The sequence below is a fragment of the Bombus bifarius genome, unplaced genomic scaffold (genome assembly GCF_011952205.1).
Source record: "Bombus bifarius isolate JDL3187 unplaced genomic scaffold, Bbif_JDL3187 scf7180000008244, whole genome shotgun sequence".
In the NCBI taxonomy this organism is placed as follows: Eukaryota; Metazoa; Arthropoda; class Insecta; order Hymenoptera; family Apidae; genus Bombus; species Bombus bifarius.
Window position 1 is genome coordinate 479,483 of NW_022884538.1, and position 15,897 is coordinate 495,379.

The 15,897-nt window shown below is 43.5% G+C and overlaps 1 long non-coding RNA gene across 1 annotated transcript; it reads right to left on the bottom strand.

Annotated features, from left to right (window-relative positions):
* Positions 1-617: 617 nt before the first annotated feature.
* Positions 618-9,440, bottom strand: LOC117211812. The gene is made up of 2 exons (XR_004488340.1): positions 9,166-9,440; positions 618-1,072 (listed from the first exon to the last, which is right to left on the bottom strand). It is a non-coding gene; the product is annotated as an uncharacterized LOC117211812 (long non-coding RNA).
* Between the last annotated feature and the right edge of the window lie 6,457 nt (positions 9,441-15,897).

The window sequence follows — 15,897 nt, forward strand, 5'->3', positions numbered from 1 at the left end:
AAATGTGCTCGTGCCCGTCAGAGAACGCTTTCGACGTATACCATCCACCGTACTAGGCCAGCCAACTATATTTCGCGCGACCGAGCAGATTTCACTAATACGAGGAGCACGGCCCGCGTGGAATACGTACGCGCGCCTCATGCAGCAACCCGTCCCTCGCGATACTACACGTGGCGATCGACGAGGAGGGTTGCGTTGCGAACCAACCCCCGCCCCATCCCCCGTTTCGCACACTTTCTTTTTGTCGTCTCTGTTACGTTCGTTTAATTCACGCTTTTCCTGGTCACGCCGTCACTGTCGTCGAATCGAGCGTGAACCAGAGAACGCGTGCAAATGGCTCGATCAGCCAGACATTGTGCTGGTTCCAATTGATTCCGCGAAAGGATTCACCGGAGTAACTTCGCTGGAAAGAGCACGATACCGTTTCAGGCACACCGTATTTCAGTACTTTTCTGGAAATCGTCGGGAATCTTGTTTCGTGGATTTTCTAGAATTTTACTTTCTCTCCCGAAGGAAAAGTAGATTTTTCTTAATTTTAGACAGGACGGATAACGGAACAGGTTTCCGGCAGAAACTTAGAAACAGGAGCATTGTTGGGAATAATTATAGTGCTAACGTAAGGCTTTAACATATATTTGTTACGTAACATATAACATATATCTGTTTTATAATGTAAATTGATTAGTCAGTGATATAATTCCATTTTGAAATTCTGATATAAGTCTGTTCTTATTCTGTGTGCATTGTAAAGTGACTCAAGGATGATAAAATATGCATACACGTTCCATCATCAGCACCACTTATTCTTATAACTTGTCCAAACAAACTTCCATAAAACTGGATATTCTTAATCAAAACAAGAGAACGATCTTACTCCTGGCCTGCCAGCAAACTGTATTACCTTGCACAGTTCCATGTCACGTAGTGAAACGATCCTCTTGTCAATCCCTGCATTACAGCAAATCCACGAATATATAAATTCCATCGCATCGTCGTTTGATTTCCTCCTCTCGAAGGGTGGGACTCCGCGAGCCTCCGAGAGGAATACGGGGGAAGCTCGTCATCGCAACTGCTGAAAGAAAGTAAAACACAAAGTACAAAATATTCGATTCGATGGACGAAATGCAATGCAGTCGGAAGAAACTCGCTGATTGACATCTATATATATATATCATCATATCGTCTATTGACAGGCCACAGGCCACATTATACACCAATTATACGCATGAAAATCACAGAAACGTAACTTGAAAAATAAGGAAGCAATGCGAAACCTTCACCTGCACAGCGAGGCTACGTAAGGTACGCTTCAACCCTATTCCAGGAAAAAGGGTCGAGGCGGTCAGCATAACAACTGACATAATTAAGGGAATACGTAGGGAAGAACGGGTGAGAGGAGCCGTATCTTGAACGTACATTGTTGACACGAAGAATATTATTTCTGCTTGTGTTCTTGGAAGGTTTATGGAAATTGATGATTAATAACAGTAACGTCACGTATCTTTCTTCGATTTGCAAACGGTAGCTTATTAGGAGCATCAAGAGCTCATAATTGCAGTTATCAATGGCCAATAAACATACCGAGTTAGAGAAAGCTGGAAATCTTAGGAATTTCTGTTGAACTCCCTCGATAAAAGAGATCTTACATTTTTCTATGCTGAGTTCCATACTTCTGACATGAGATCTAACCAGAGAAGCTATAAGGCGAACGAATTCAACTGAGCATTTGAGATACCCGGATAACCTCGGAAGTTAGGCTACTACATTATGTAGTACAAAGTGTAGATTGGTAATCGGTTAAATGATACAAATTTAGTGCACTTTAATAGGCTTGATACTAATTAATGTTACATTTAATACGCTAAAACCTAATTAATTAGTATGTAAATGCCGCACTGGAAACTACAGCTGATCATCTGAGACGTCCAGATAATGCGTGAGATAACTGCTTGTACAAAAGTTGCTACAGTATCTCGTGAGACATCCGAACATCCACGATAGTTTTGAAACTTTTTGATTCCAGATTAGGCTACTGTTGCTATGTGATAGCAAGTACACACGTTGTTGCTGGTCGATTACGATACAGTACAATATTTAATATACTTAGACCTAATCAATGAGTACGTAGAGGTAACGCTGTATATGTGAAACAATCATCTGAGGTACCCGGATAACTTCGGAAGTTAGACTACTACATTATGTAGTACAAAGTGTAGATTGGTAATCGGTTAAATGATACAAATCTAGTACATTTTAATGGGCTTGATACTAATTAATGTTTCATTTAATACGCTAAAACCTAATTAATTAGTATGTAAATGCCGCACTGGAAACTACAGCTGATCATCTGAGACGTCCAGATAATGCGTGAGATAACTGCTTGTACAAAAGTTGCTACAGTATCTCGTGAGACATCCGAACATCCACGATAGTTTTGAAACTTTTTGATTCCAGATTAGGCTACTGTTGCTATGTGATAGCAAGTACACACGTTGTTGCTGGTCGATTACGATACAGTACAATATTTAATATACTTAGACCTAATCAATGAGTGCGTAGAGGTAACGCTGTATATGTGAAACAATCATCTGAGGTACCCGGATAACTTCGGAAGTTAGACTACTACATTATGTAGTACAAAGTGTAGATTGGTAATCGGTTAAATGATACAAATCTAGTACATTTTAATAGGCTTGATACTAATTAATGTTTCATTTAATACGCTAAAACCTAATTAATTAGTATGTAAATGCCGCACTGGAAACTACAGCTGATCATCTGAGACGTCCAAATAATGCGTGAGATAACTGCTTGTACAAAAGTTGCTACAGTATCTCGTGAGACATCCGAACATCCACGATAGTTTTGAAACTTTTTGATTCCAGATTAGGCTACTGTTGCTATGTGATAGCAAGTACACACGTTGTTGCTGGTCGATTACGATACAGTACAATATTTAATATACTTGGACCTAATCAATGAGTGCTGTAGGTGTCAAACAATCATCTGTGGTACCCGGATAACTTCGGAAGTTAGACTACTACATTATGTAGTACAAAGTGTAGATTGGTAATCGGTTAAATGATACAAATTTAGTGCACTTTAATACGCTTGATATCAATTAATATTCAATTTAATGGATTTTAATGTGGACTTCAACTGTACATGTGTGATACTCAAGTAGCAGGGTACCCGTGAGACACCCAGGTATGCAACAGTTAGAGATTAGGTTACTACGTACGCTACGTAATACAAAGCATAGGTTGTTGGTAGTGAGTTTTAAATGCAATGGAGAATCCGCTGTCAACCCGATCATCGTACTTGTGCATATCTAAAGACTGAAAATAAAGAACTCTCGTCTCGAACGAACGAACACACACGATGCAACCGGTCTCACCTTAAAGTGGTGAGAATGTCCGATCTGCAGCTTCTTCTTTGTCAGTTCTAGCGAGTTTGCTTGTCGCATCGAGGTTCTCACGCAACTGTCTCATATGTATCTCGCGAAATAGTCGGCTACGCGGGTAATTCTTCTGAATTTGGTTGAAATCACCGTCTCAACTTTTGCCAACAACCATCCACCCACGCCAGACTCGATCGACTTTGACCGAAAACTGCTCTAATCGACAACGCTAGGCACAATAATAATCGACAAACAGTGTAACCAATTGTTTGCAGCTAGCATCGACCATTCCATTCGCCTTGGCTGCTGCTTGTTCCGCGTTTTCGTCGATATGCTAACGCGACTCGGCAAATGTAAAGAGACTCTGTGTTAATCGCGCAAGACGCGTCTTCTACGTTTCCACGTGTTCGAAGAAGTAGGCAAACAGTTGGTCGAAACGCTGTTGAGCGAGAAGACAGGAAAAAAACGTAGGTGGACTGGATGAAAATAGTTGGATATTTTCTAGTTAACAGGGATGAGCAAAACAATTAAAAGCTGGCGCAAGGCACGTATTTTCTTTTGTCATCGGGCAACGAAGATTCACGCAGTTTCGATTCCCAATTTGCTAGCTGCTGTATTTCTCGACTGGCGGACTGGCGCCAGTTTACGGTCGAGCTGGAAGCTAAAACGAAAAAACGAAGGCGAAAAATCCGAAATTCGAAGATATTTACTCGAGGAAGCGCATTAGCCTTTCTCGAGTGGAAAACACGGGGAAATATTCAGAAACGGAAATCAGACTGGAAAATAGCGGCGTCGTGTGCGCCGCTGCGTGCAACCCGATGGCCGAACAACATTTCGACGAGAGGAACGTTATTTAAACAGCGACCAAGCGGATCCGAAGGAGGTACATTTTTCCAAATAAAAATTCATTTAGCAGGCAGCGGGTTCGCGGTTGTCCGGCTTTTGCGAAACCGGAAAACTCATTGCGCCGAAAGTAGCCAAAGTGCTTTGTACAATTAAGCGAGAATTTTCGCGAATCAGCACCGAATTAGTATTAATTAACTCGCAATTCCAACGGAATTCCTGTATAATGAACGAAACAATTTCGTCGGTGCAATAAACTTCACTCGGAAGCTACGAATAATTTCAATCATAATTTTTCTCTATCCTTCCTTTCGTCTATCGATTTTCCCCCGGTCTTTCTGCTTGCTCGGGAATTCCTATTACCGTCATTATCATAATAAAAGGTTACATTTTCTTCGTTTATTAGGCGCAGAGAAAGAGATTCTGCGCGTTTTAGATTTTATATTCCATACAGCGTTACATCTCCAACGATTTTTGACAATTCTTTAGCGCGTTTAACATCGTCGATATTTAAGTTTCTAACTTCTACGCCTTCCATCCCGCGTATACGCAACGTCGTTTATCTATGCGCGTTTTTAACGTAACCATAAACTGTAGACGTACGTGTTGTGAAACTTGTTCGAAATTTACATTGGTATAATGCGTTCTTTCGATTAATTCAATACGTTGTATGTTCCTGAAACAGTTAAGATAACAGTTTCTCTATCGTTGATAGCCGATAAAGAGGAATTTTTCTCATTGGATCGAAGGAAAATTCTGATTGCGATATAGCCAAGAGTACACTGTGCACGCGCGACGAAAGAAGCTTGTCGATGAAATTCGTATTTCTCGTTGCATCTTCTTTTCGTCTCAGTTCGACGAAAATGACGTTGACGGTGCCAAAAATCTTGTTGTTCAGATAGCAGAGTCGCGTTTGTTCGAACTCACCGAGGGAACGAACAGTCCATATAACTGCAATTCGTACACCTAATCGAGAAGTTCTCCGATTTTCCTTGTTACCTGTCATTCTTCCTTCATTCGTACAATGACGGTTCACTTAATCAGCTACTGATTAAAATTTCGTCGTGGCGAGTGAGATTCTACTAACGTAGTATCAAAGATCGTCAAAACGAAACTGTGCCTCGAGTGACCGAGACAATTTTCAAAGGTTAAAACCATAGAAGAACCATAGAAATTATATCTCGTCTCGCTTATTCATGCAAAATATGCCATTTCTCAGGAATGAAAATTGTGTTCACCAAGGTACAAAAAGCTACAGAATTTCCTTCCCCATCTAACATTATTCCCTCTTTTGACAAAATGCAAATCGACTTATCATCTCACTGAGAATCCACAGCCTGGCAATCATTTGCCGCGTTCAATTCGTCCGGACGTTTTATCGAGACCATTAATCATCCGTAGATCTCGGCCATGACGTCGATCGTTGACTTAAGCCTGATTCACGCAAGCGGTCAAGGTTACTGTCGGATTACGATCGACCAAAATCTACGATTTTACCGACACGTTCGCACTAAACAACAGAATCCCGTGGCAGTGTTTCTCATCCTCGTTCGTCCGCTCGAACCAGCGATGACATCGTTTTCCAAGTTCTCCAGCGATTAGACGATTAAAGCAGCTGTATTGGCCTTTATATTCTTATTGTTCTATTGTTATATCGTGATAATTGTATTCTATTATCGATTATATTATCATATTATCTTATCGATGTATCGCTGATTGTACGAAACACTTGTTAACCAGCGAATCGAAGAAAACAAAACGAAGCGAATTTGGCCAATGGAAGCCGATCGCGGCGAACATCGGCGGAAGGAAAAGCTCGCGAAGGATCAGCAGAGTACGCGATGTTCGTTTCCTTTTCTCTGTGACGTTTTGTATTCCATGGAGCCGACTTTGACGGCTGTCAAAGAACTAGACGCGTTTTACGGCCGTTTCGTTCCGTTTGGATATTCGATTTTTCGTTCGGACTTGCCGCAGGGAGAAAGCACCACCGACCCGGTTTCTCTTCGCCGTCGGTTGAACTGCAAGCTTTCTTGTTGTGGAAAAAATCCGTGTTTCGTAGCTTTGTGGCCGGCCTCGGATGGAAATCGTCGCAGTCGAAGCGGCGACTTATATAATTACGCGACAGAGACTCGTTTACATTTCGTTAAGGAACAATTACCGCGTGCTACGTGTAACGAGATTTAAGGAAACGCGATAAACGCTTAATTCCACGGGAAACTGGTCGACAACTTTACTTCCGGCCAGCCCTTCTCCGCCACTTTGTGCCACGTTTTTATCACCATCGAACAGCCTGCGTATCCGAGACGCGGACAATTTTCCATCCTGCAAAGTTGCCCGTTGAAACGCTAATTCAACGTTGCATTACACGCCGTACATTCTCTTTTCTGTTTATTGATTCGCGCCGCTGTCAGTTCTACGGTATAACACAATCGATAGTATTATTATTATTATTATCGGTATTCTTGCCGCTGCTATTACCAAATAACACGAGTGGAAGTAGCCGCAAAAATGCTCGACCGCCACTCGAGTGGCTGGGATTCGGGGGCCATTTTCCCGATCGAGATCGATCATTCGATCAATCGGTAAACAGTTGGCGAACAGCCGGCGATCATCATTTTGCGCTTGTTAATTATAATACACGTTCATTAAGTATTCAAGTGATAACGATGTATCGATTTTTAACCGACGACGAGCAGAAACACCGACGGCATGTAAAATAGGCGACGCTATTATTGTTGCTACCAATTACAATTCACATGCAAGAAATAAATACGAGCTCGTACAATCGCGCGGAGAATATTCCAACACTTGGACGAGGCTCGAAACGGAAACGTTTCTAATGCAATTAACGGAATTATAATCGATGGATATATAAAACAGTTCTGGCCGTTACGTTTATCGTTGTTATCGTGGAAGTGCGAGAACGGAGAGCTGCGACGAACGAGAACCGCGTGGAAATTACGAAACGTATCGTCTAAATTCAGTGGAAAAGTAGAAACGACAGTAAAAAGAACGCGATTAAGACACCTGTATGTTATAAATACGAGAATATTATTATTTTACTTATTTATTAATATTTAGTCCGTGCCTTTCGGCTTTCGACGAGCTTCCGGTTTCATATATCGTTATACTTTTTACATTCTGTCAGCCTTATCACCCTTTTGCCTCCTCCCTTGTATCTATCTAAATGATTTTCTTTGGCTATCTCTCTTTTCTGATATATTTACCTCCCCCTCTTATGCACTCTATGGCAAGTTTTCCGCTTTTGCCTCCTTGCTACGCTTCCTCATTTATGCTTCTTCCTCGTCTTGTATTGCCCTCCTCTTCTCCATTATTTTGTTCGATTTTATTAGTCCTTCTCCAGTCGTGTTTAGTATTTTTTCTGTGTCTATTGGCCCTCCACTAACGGAATTATAATCGACGGATATGAAATAGTTCTGGCCGTTACGTTTATCGTTGTTGCGCTTATCGAGAGCTGCGACAAACGAGAACCGCGTGGAAATTACGAAACGTATCGTCTAAATTCAGTGGAAACGTAGGAACGACAGTAAAAAGAACGCGATTAAGGCACCTGTATGTTATAAATACGAGAATATTATTATTTTATTTATTTATTAATATTTAGTCCGTGCCTTTCGGCTTTCGACGAGCTTCCGGTTTCATATATCGTTATACTTTTTACATTCTGTCAGCCTTATCACCCTTTTGCCTCCTCCCTTGTATCTATCTAAATGATTTTCTTTGGCTATCTCTCTTTTCTGATATATTTACCTCCCCCTCTTATGCACTCTATGGCAAGTTTTCCGCTTTTGCCTCCTTGCTACGCTTCCTCATTTATGCTTCTTCCTCGTCTTGTATTGCCCTCCTCTTCTCCATTATTTTGTTCGATTTTATTGGTCCTTCTCCAGTCGTGTTTAGTATTTTTTCTGTGTCTATTGGCCCTCCACTAACGGAATTATAATCGACGGATATGAAATAGTTCTGGCCGTTACGTTTATCGTTGTTGCGCTTATCGAGAGCTGCGACGAACGAGAACCGCATGGAAATTACGAAACGTATCGTCTAAATTCAGTGGAAAAGTAGGAACGATATAGTAAAAAGAACGCGATTAAGGCACCTGTATGTTATAAATACGAAAATAGTACAAGAGATATGGTACACCGTGATTAAATTAATGCTAGTATTAATTAATATCTACCGTTCATTATAATAAATTATGGCACGCTTTTGGCAGAAATTAAAGAATCGTTTAATATACTATAATATCAACGTAATTATTCTGTTATCGCGCGAGTTTTATGAAAATGCAATGGGAAACTCGAACTTAACGAAGACGTAAATAGTTACGATAAACAGGGAAAAATAAAACGTCTTATTATTTATCCACTGCCTTAACGATAAACAAATAAACAGAAATAAACAGCGGCTACGGAGAGCGTAGCAAACGCCAGACACAGCGACACCGATACTCAAACAAAATACTCAAATAGGCGAATAAAGAATTAGCCTAAACCGCCAGCCAAACTATTCGAGCGAAGAACAAATTGATCTACGCTGAACGACAAACGCGACAAGATAATGACACTTGCAAACGCGACAAGATGATGACACTTGGAAACGCGACATCGCCAGAACGATAATTAAAATGCTGCGCGCGGAATCGAATTTTGTATCGGAGGACGCGAGAGATCGATCCGTTGGATCGCGACGCACGTTGCTGGAGAAGCGGCAAGGTTAACGGTGTATCGATTTCCGGTGCAAGAGCGGCGGTGGAAGCGGCCGAAAGAAGAGAAAAGAAAACGGACGAGCGGAAGAGTTGCGTGCACGTAGGAAAGCACGGGAGCGAGCGAGTGGCGCACGCCTTCGGCCGCTTTACTTTCACCACGCACGGCAACCAGAGAAGGAAAAGAAAAAGAGCATACCGCGAAGGAAGTCGGTTCCCACGGCGTCTGCGAGCTGGCGCGTACGCGCCTCCAAGAGCCGGAAGTGGCGACCGCGACCGCGACCTCGGCACCCTCCTCCAGCGTCGTGGCCGCTCCGCTTGTTAGCTCGTCCAGTTCAGACCCTCGGTGATAATGGTCGTTAGAGAAGTCACCGGTTTCCCCGTGCCATTAAACCGCAACGTTTCGCGATTCCAGCGTTCCGGCTACCCCTCGTGTTTCTAGCGGAATTATCAAGTGTAACGCACTTTTCAGCGGTCGCGATTCTTAAGGCGTTTTTACACCGGTAACGTGTGCTTCGTTCGATTTCGGTTTCCATGTATAGAGAAGGAGTACGTGTGTGTGTGTGTGTGTGCGTGTAGGTGCGTGCGACTTTTCTTCGGCGCTTCGAGGGAAGCTCAGACTATTTTTATCCGAAGAATATTTCACTCTGTATATCGTGTCATTTTCGTTTCTTTATATCCAGATTCTTATCTGTCACTTAATTCCCTTCTTCCGTTATGTCTTTCTCTCTTGCTCTGCCTGTTTCTGTGACCTTATTTTTGTCCCGCAAATACCTCAGTCCATATTTCGGCGTTTTTACTCTTTTATGCCCCAGATCCTTATCCGTCGCTAATTCCCTTTTTTCATTTCGTCCTCCTCATTGCCTCTGTGCGCGAGTGTGTGTCGATAACACACGATCAGCCATTACGTGCTAACCGTGTCTAACGCCGTTTTATACTTGGGTGTTCTAATGGGTGGCTGGTAGTTGCCGCGTGGCCAAGGCCTCTGGCGTATTAAAAGCCAATTATTACGAAATGTAATAATCCCTTTGAAAAAACGGCGCCCACAGCTGGGTAAAGGGCTATTTAAAAAGATGCTGCTGGCAATTCGTGCACTGCGGCTACAGCTAAGCCGTGATAATGATTTATCAATTAATATTACCAATATTTGTTGGTATCGACGTTACTAAACCTGATAATTCCTTGAACTACTGACCTAATTATAAAGTATGCTAATAATTGTTTGTATTTTACCTCCTTTATCTTCACTTCTTATTATCCTAATTAGCTACGAAGATCCTATAGATTCATTGCATTAGACGATTAGACATCGTAAGTCATCGATTGGTCATTTTTTCGTGGAAATTCGCGCCAGATAATTAATTATACTTTTTAATGTTTATTTACGTCGTTGTTTCGTTTTCTTCAGGAAAAGCTACTCGCTCGGTGACGAAGAATATGCCAACTAAAATTTGGGTTAGCAAGATAATTAGTTTCGCAGTTTGTTAGAGTTCTCAAAGATTGTGTCAAATTCAAGATTACAAAGTATATATATAGAGAGTGTAATTACGTTTGTTTTAGCTATGGAGGCTAACTACATGCAAGAAACAGAGGCTGTCGGTAGCAGGTTACAACTGTGTTGAATTAACCCCGATAGATGTAGGAAAAAATTGAACACAGTGTGTATGTCGCGTAGAAAGTGGCGTAGAACAATCGTTAAGTAATTACTCGTTTACAATATCGTATATCGTAACGTGCCAGTCGAAACTGGATTGTCTACGTCCCTAATTGAGTTCCGGATCATCAATTAGCCAGATGCGGCAATCAAAGTTGCACCTCGGTGGTGCGTAAAATTGGAGGGAAAATGAATCGTCTTCGTAATTTTGTTATTCGTAACAAATATCTTAATTATATTGTACTATTTGTATAATATGTATGCTATACCGGGTGGACAAGAAAAACCTCAAGCTTCAGCCACGAGTATTTTAATTTCCAACGAGAAGGAATGAAATAAAATCACAGAGAACGAGGAAATTTTCCATCGACTTTGAAAAGCTCTAGGTACTGAGAAAGCTCGTGAAACCTAGAAATAGCTGTGCCGTGTTGCTCCGCTTTCTCCATAGGGAATATATCGACAAGTTATAATTGCAAATATTTGCAACTCTGAACAATTACGTAACTTGCTCTTAGGGACGAAAATCGAAGTCAGAATGTTAATTCCGATTTTAAAACACCGTCGAAGACCAACAGACGCAAGTTTTAAGGCTGAGGAGACAACGTCCACGATGTTTTTCAAGCAAAGAATAAACATTTTCACCTAACTGTTGACCCGTGTAGGAGCTGCGAGGGCTGCGAGTGCTGCGACTCGTGTAGGAGCTGCGAGTGCTGCGACTTGTGTAGGAGCTGCGAGTGCTGCGACTCGTGTCCGGCTGGGGCGTTGAAACAGGCCGCTGCGGAGCGTAAAGGCGGAAGAAACGAACAGCCCGCGAAAGGGTTGATCGAGCAGATCCGCGCGAGGGACCTGCTCCAGCCCCGACGTCGGTGATCGTCGATACGGCGCGACAAAAAACGATACGCGTCGATCGGGCCGGCTCCGTGACTCGGAAGCGAAACGAACGGTCTCCGTAGAAGAGGCGTCGAGGCATTCGCAGCGTCGGAACGTCAAGAGTCACGAGCGCGACTTAACCCCGCGCTCTCCCTTCCATCCCCGTCCTTTTTGCTTTGACAGCACTTGCCATCTCATCTCCCTTCCTTCTTCTCGGGCACCTCCATTCCGCCTGGCGACTTCCACCTCCAGAGCGTCACCTCCATCGGCCACGACGACGACGGCCACCTCCTCCGAGCCAGCGTTAGACCGGCGCACCACCAGCTTCTCCAGCTGTCTCCTTCTCACACCACCCACGCCGTAAAATTATAATCTGTCATATTCATCAGTACAGCGTCCTCTTCGCCTGCGTCTTTCTCTTTTTCACCGTTTTCTCCTCTGCCTCCCTTCGTCCCACTTCACCTGCAGCCACACTGTTTTTTCCCTTCTCTCTGCTGCCTCTCTAGCCCCCAACGGCTTCGGGTACCAGCTCTCATCCTCTCTAACCAGCCTGCAAACTCTGCCCCTTCGTTCGTTCTTTCCTTCCTTCCTTCCTTCCTTCCTTCCTTCCTTTCACGTTCTCCACGCGCGTCCTCCACGTTCACCCTTCGATTCTCCCTTTATCTTCCTCCCTTTTTCCTGCCCCTGTGTGCCTCTTGTTCCGCTTTTTTAAAGCCTCGATCCCTCGTTCGTCTCGCACTTGCCTCTTTCTGGCGTTGTCCTTTATTGCGCACTTTGTTTAGTCCTCTTTCTGGACCGATCCATCGCCCGCAGATTTCCATCATTTTCCACGCGACATCGGTTCTGCTTCTTTCCACCTTCGGCTCGCGAGAATCATTGGGCAGAGTGGTCGTAGTGGCCGGAGCTGTTGGCAGGCGGTTGAAGGCGTCTCAAAGCGTAGGCGACAGATTCCTCGGCTCAGTTTCCATTCTTGTACTTTTCTCAGTTAGTTTTCCCTCACGAGGTCACACTCTATCGGGTGTACCATTTTCTCCTGCAGGGAAACAATTTCCCTATGAACAATTTTCCCATGAATTTAATTCAGGTAACCGATAGTTGGTACGTTCTGGCGTTATAAAGTTACTACACTACTTCCATCCAGACACAATCCTCCACACTTTCTGAACGACTAACATCTCTCAAGATTATGCCAATCTTGAAACAAATTTCCCACTAACGCACCCTTTATCGGGTGTACCATTTTTTCCTATGAATTTAATTCACGCAACGAGTAATTCCTTCGCCATTCGCACACTTCTGGGTGTTTGCCAAAGACTATAACACGCTAAACGGTTCCTTAACGACCGACACCTTCGTCGGCTGCGTCATCTTTTGGCGTAGGGTGTACGAAGGGTAGTGAGGTGTATAGGCCGTGATAGTTCGTGGCGATAGTGCGCTACTTCTCGTGTTCTGCTGTGGGTGTTGCTGCATTTTCTTCTTATTTAAGAATCGAGTCAGGATTTGAACCCGGGTACCCGAACGTTCGTAACCTAAGGCGCTAGCCACTGTGCACTGGCGTCATCCGGTGTTAGCTAATGTGGAGTATTTGTGTTGCCAAAGTAGAAATCAGTTTTCCTATTAATTTGTTCAACCGATGGGCATCCCTCCTCGCTGAAACCACGTTTGTTCTTCGAGCGTACACGCGGCATTACTTTCTTTGCTTTTGCCCTACCAACGCGCTCACCCCGTCTTTATTCCTCGTTCGTTCCGGTTCCCTCTCGCTCCTTCCTCTCTGGCGACCTCTTCGTCAGGCCCTCTTCTTGTCTGCGACTCTTCGCCGATCGCACCCTCCTCCTTCTTTCGTTCTACTTCTCTCCGCTCCCCTTGATCGCGCCCCTCTTCCTCCCTGTCCCATGGTAGATCTCTTCGTCGCAACCTCGTTGAACTGGCTGACGGAGCAGGTAGAAACGAAGGTAAGGTGCCTTCATTTATATTATAATCCTCTCTTTCCCTGTCTCGTTCTTATGCATCGAATCCCAGCGACGTGGCCTGCGCCCTCCAGCTCCTCTCTCGCGTCTTCTCCTGCGCCCGTAGTTCCTCTCGCTCTTTCTCTTTGACGTTTCATTCCATTGACGTTTATTGGTCCCGTTTTTGTTTCCGCTGTCCGCCGTTGTCTCTGTCCGTTTTCCTTGCTTCTGCTCGACTTGCGTCTTTCCACCTTTTGCGATACACGTTGTTTCTTGTCGCTTAATAAGACACGCTGCAACGTATGTGCACATTTGCTCACTTGCGACAGCACGTTAATTAGCTACAAGGTGGCAAATAGAAGGACTTCGCGACGATTCTACGCCTCGTGGAACGGCTACCGTGGAACGTCAGGCGATGAAGTTCGTTTTTCAAAGTTAGTACAAGGCGCATGGATTGGGGCCATCTTTAAACATCACACCACCAGTTTATTATAATAATCGACTTGTCTGCTTGTCGAGCTACGGATAAGGCGGCAAAGAATCCTTCCGAATGACGTTCCAAGCATCCGCTGATTCCTCAGGAAGATACTAGATCCTACTACATGATACTGACTACTTGAAAAAATAATTCACATTTCACACGATACTCGAAAGGTCCAATTTCGCGAGAAGGTGCCAGGCTTCGCCATAGGTTTTCACGCAAATAAACAATCTAAACAATTTGACTGCAGATTCCTCAAGATCCTGAGCATTTCTTTCGTTTATCAGTCGAATAAAAGCAACATCAGAGGCATCAGAGGCAAGAGGCATTTTTTAACCCAAGGACGACTACGTCTCGCAGCTTCTATCGTCGACTGCTGGTATCTTCGAGCCATTTTCCCTGCTAAACGTGCAAAGCCGATTGCCTGGTGGATAAAAACCGAGTTCCATCCGCGTTTCCTCTACGGTTGTTCGTCGAGCGTTGCATCGGCCATCGAACGAGAGAACGTTGCAACGTTCCACCGATTCATCGTAATAATTATAATTCCGTCGGAAATCCGCGTCCGGTCGGTCCAGACGCAAACAGTCGAACGCAAGTTTCCACGGTTTTTCAATCCCCTGCCGTATGATCGCCATAACGCCGCAACGTCATCACGATAATATGTACGCGGTAAACACTGACAATTGCAGACATCGGTGCTACCAACAGAGACAGAACGAGACAGGGCGAACTGTCGCGAGGGTTGGTCCCGCGGCGCAGCGTATACAGGGTGTTTCATACAACTGCAGAACGGTAGAAGATGGAAGGATTCGTTAGGAGACGTTCAATGTACAGATTTTGATTGAACGAGGAGGCATTTTCAGGATTTTGGGCCCACTACAATTTTTTTTTTTTTTTTTTTGGTGGAATTACGTACAGTTGATTTTCTATAAGAAAAATGTATTAACGTGGCGCGATGTTGAAACGAAAGATCACACGTTGACGACGATTGTTTTATACGTTCGATCGGAAAGTGACACGAGGGACGCGGAATGAAAGGCAAAGGGACGGAGGTTTCTTTTTGGAAAAAATTGGAAATTGGAGCAAAGACAGGAGCTGAATGTCTCAGTGTCTTTTTGTAGAGAAAAATGTATCGGTTGGAGAATAAAAAATTTGTAATTTTGTAAAGAGGAATGTAAAGTTTGAATCGCAGGAAGCACGTGCATCACGCGACGCACTAGTCAAAATAATTTAAGTTTGCCTTGCGAAATTTTCGCCTATCTCTGAACAATTTCACACACTGTTGAAGTTTGAGCATCGTACGAAAGCATCTCGCGTCTTCTGCGTATCTTCCCATCTTTAAATTCCCCATAAAAATATACATAAAAATCGACTGTTTCAATATCAATATAGAAGCTACTAATACGATAGAATATTTAACCATAATCATATTAATCTTCCGTGTCTGCAACTTTATTCGTTGACTGACTGGGTCGTTTAAGTGCACGCAGTTTCTTTCAGGTTCGTGCGTTCTAACAAACCCCGCAAAATTCATGAGGAATTCATGTTACCTTCATTCATCTGAGCAAAGCGAAATTTAGACAAAAATATGGGGAAAACGAAAAATTACTCGAGATCGACTCGAAGAATTCGCACGAAGAATTCGCACGATCGGCAATAGAATGGAAACTCGTGGAAGACACGAAACGGGGATACAAAAATTGGAAAATCGCGAACAGAATTAATCCCCAAAAGTGGTTCTTCCGTTTAAAAATACGACTAGAGAAATTGTTAATTTCAGAACATCGATAATACAGGGTGTGCCTGTATTTTCCAAGCACCGTCGATCAGGCGAGAAGTTGCGACAAAAATCGCTTGGTTTACAAGTCCCTGCAAGTGGCGATAAAAGAGATTTCCCAAATCCTTTTCCGATAAAGAGTCAAGGTTATCTTCGAAATGCCATTTCGTGTGTATGCCACAGGTAGTATCGTAGCTGGCTCG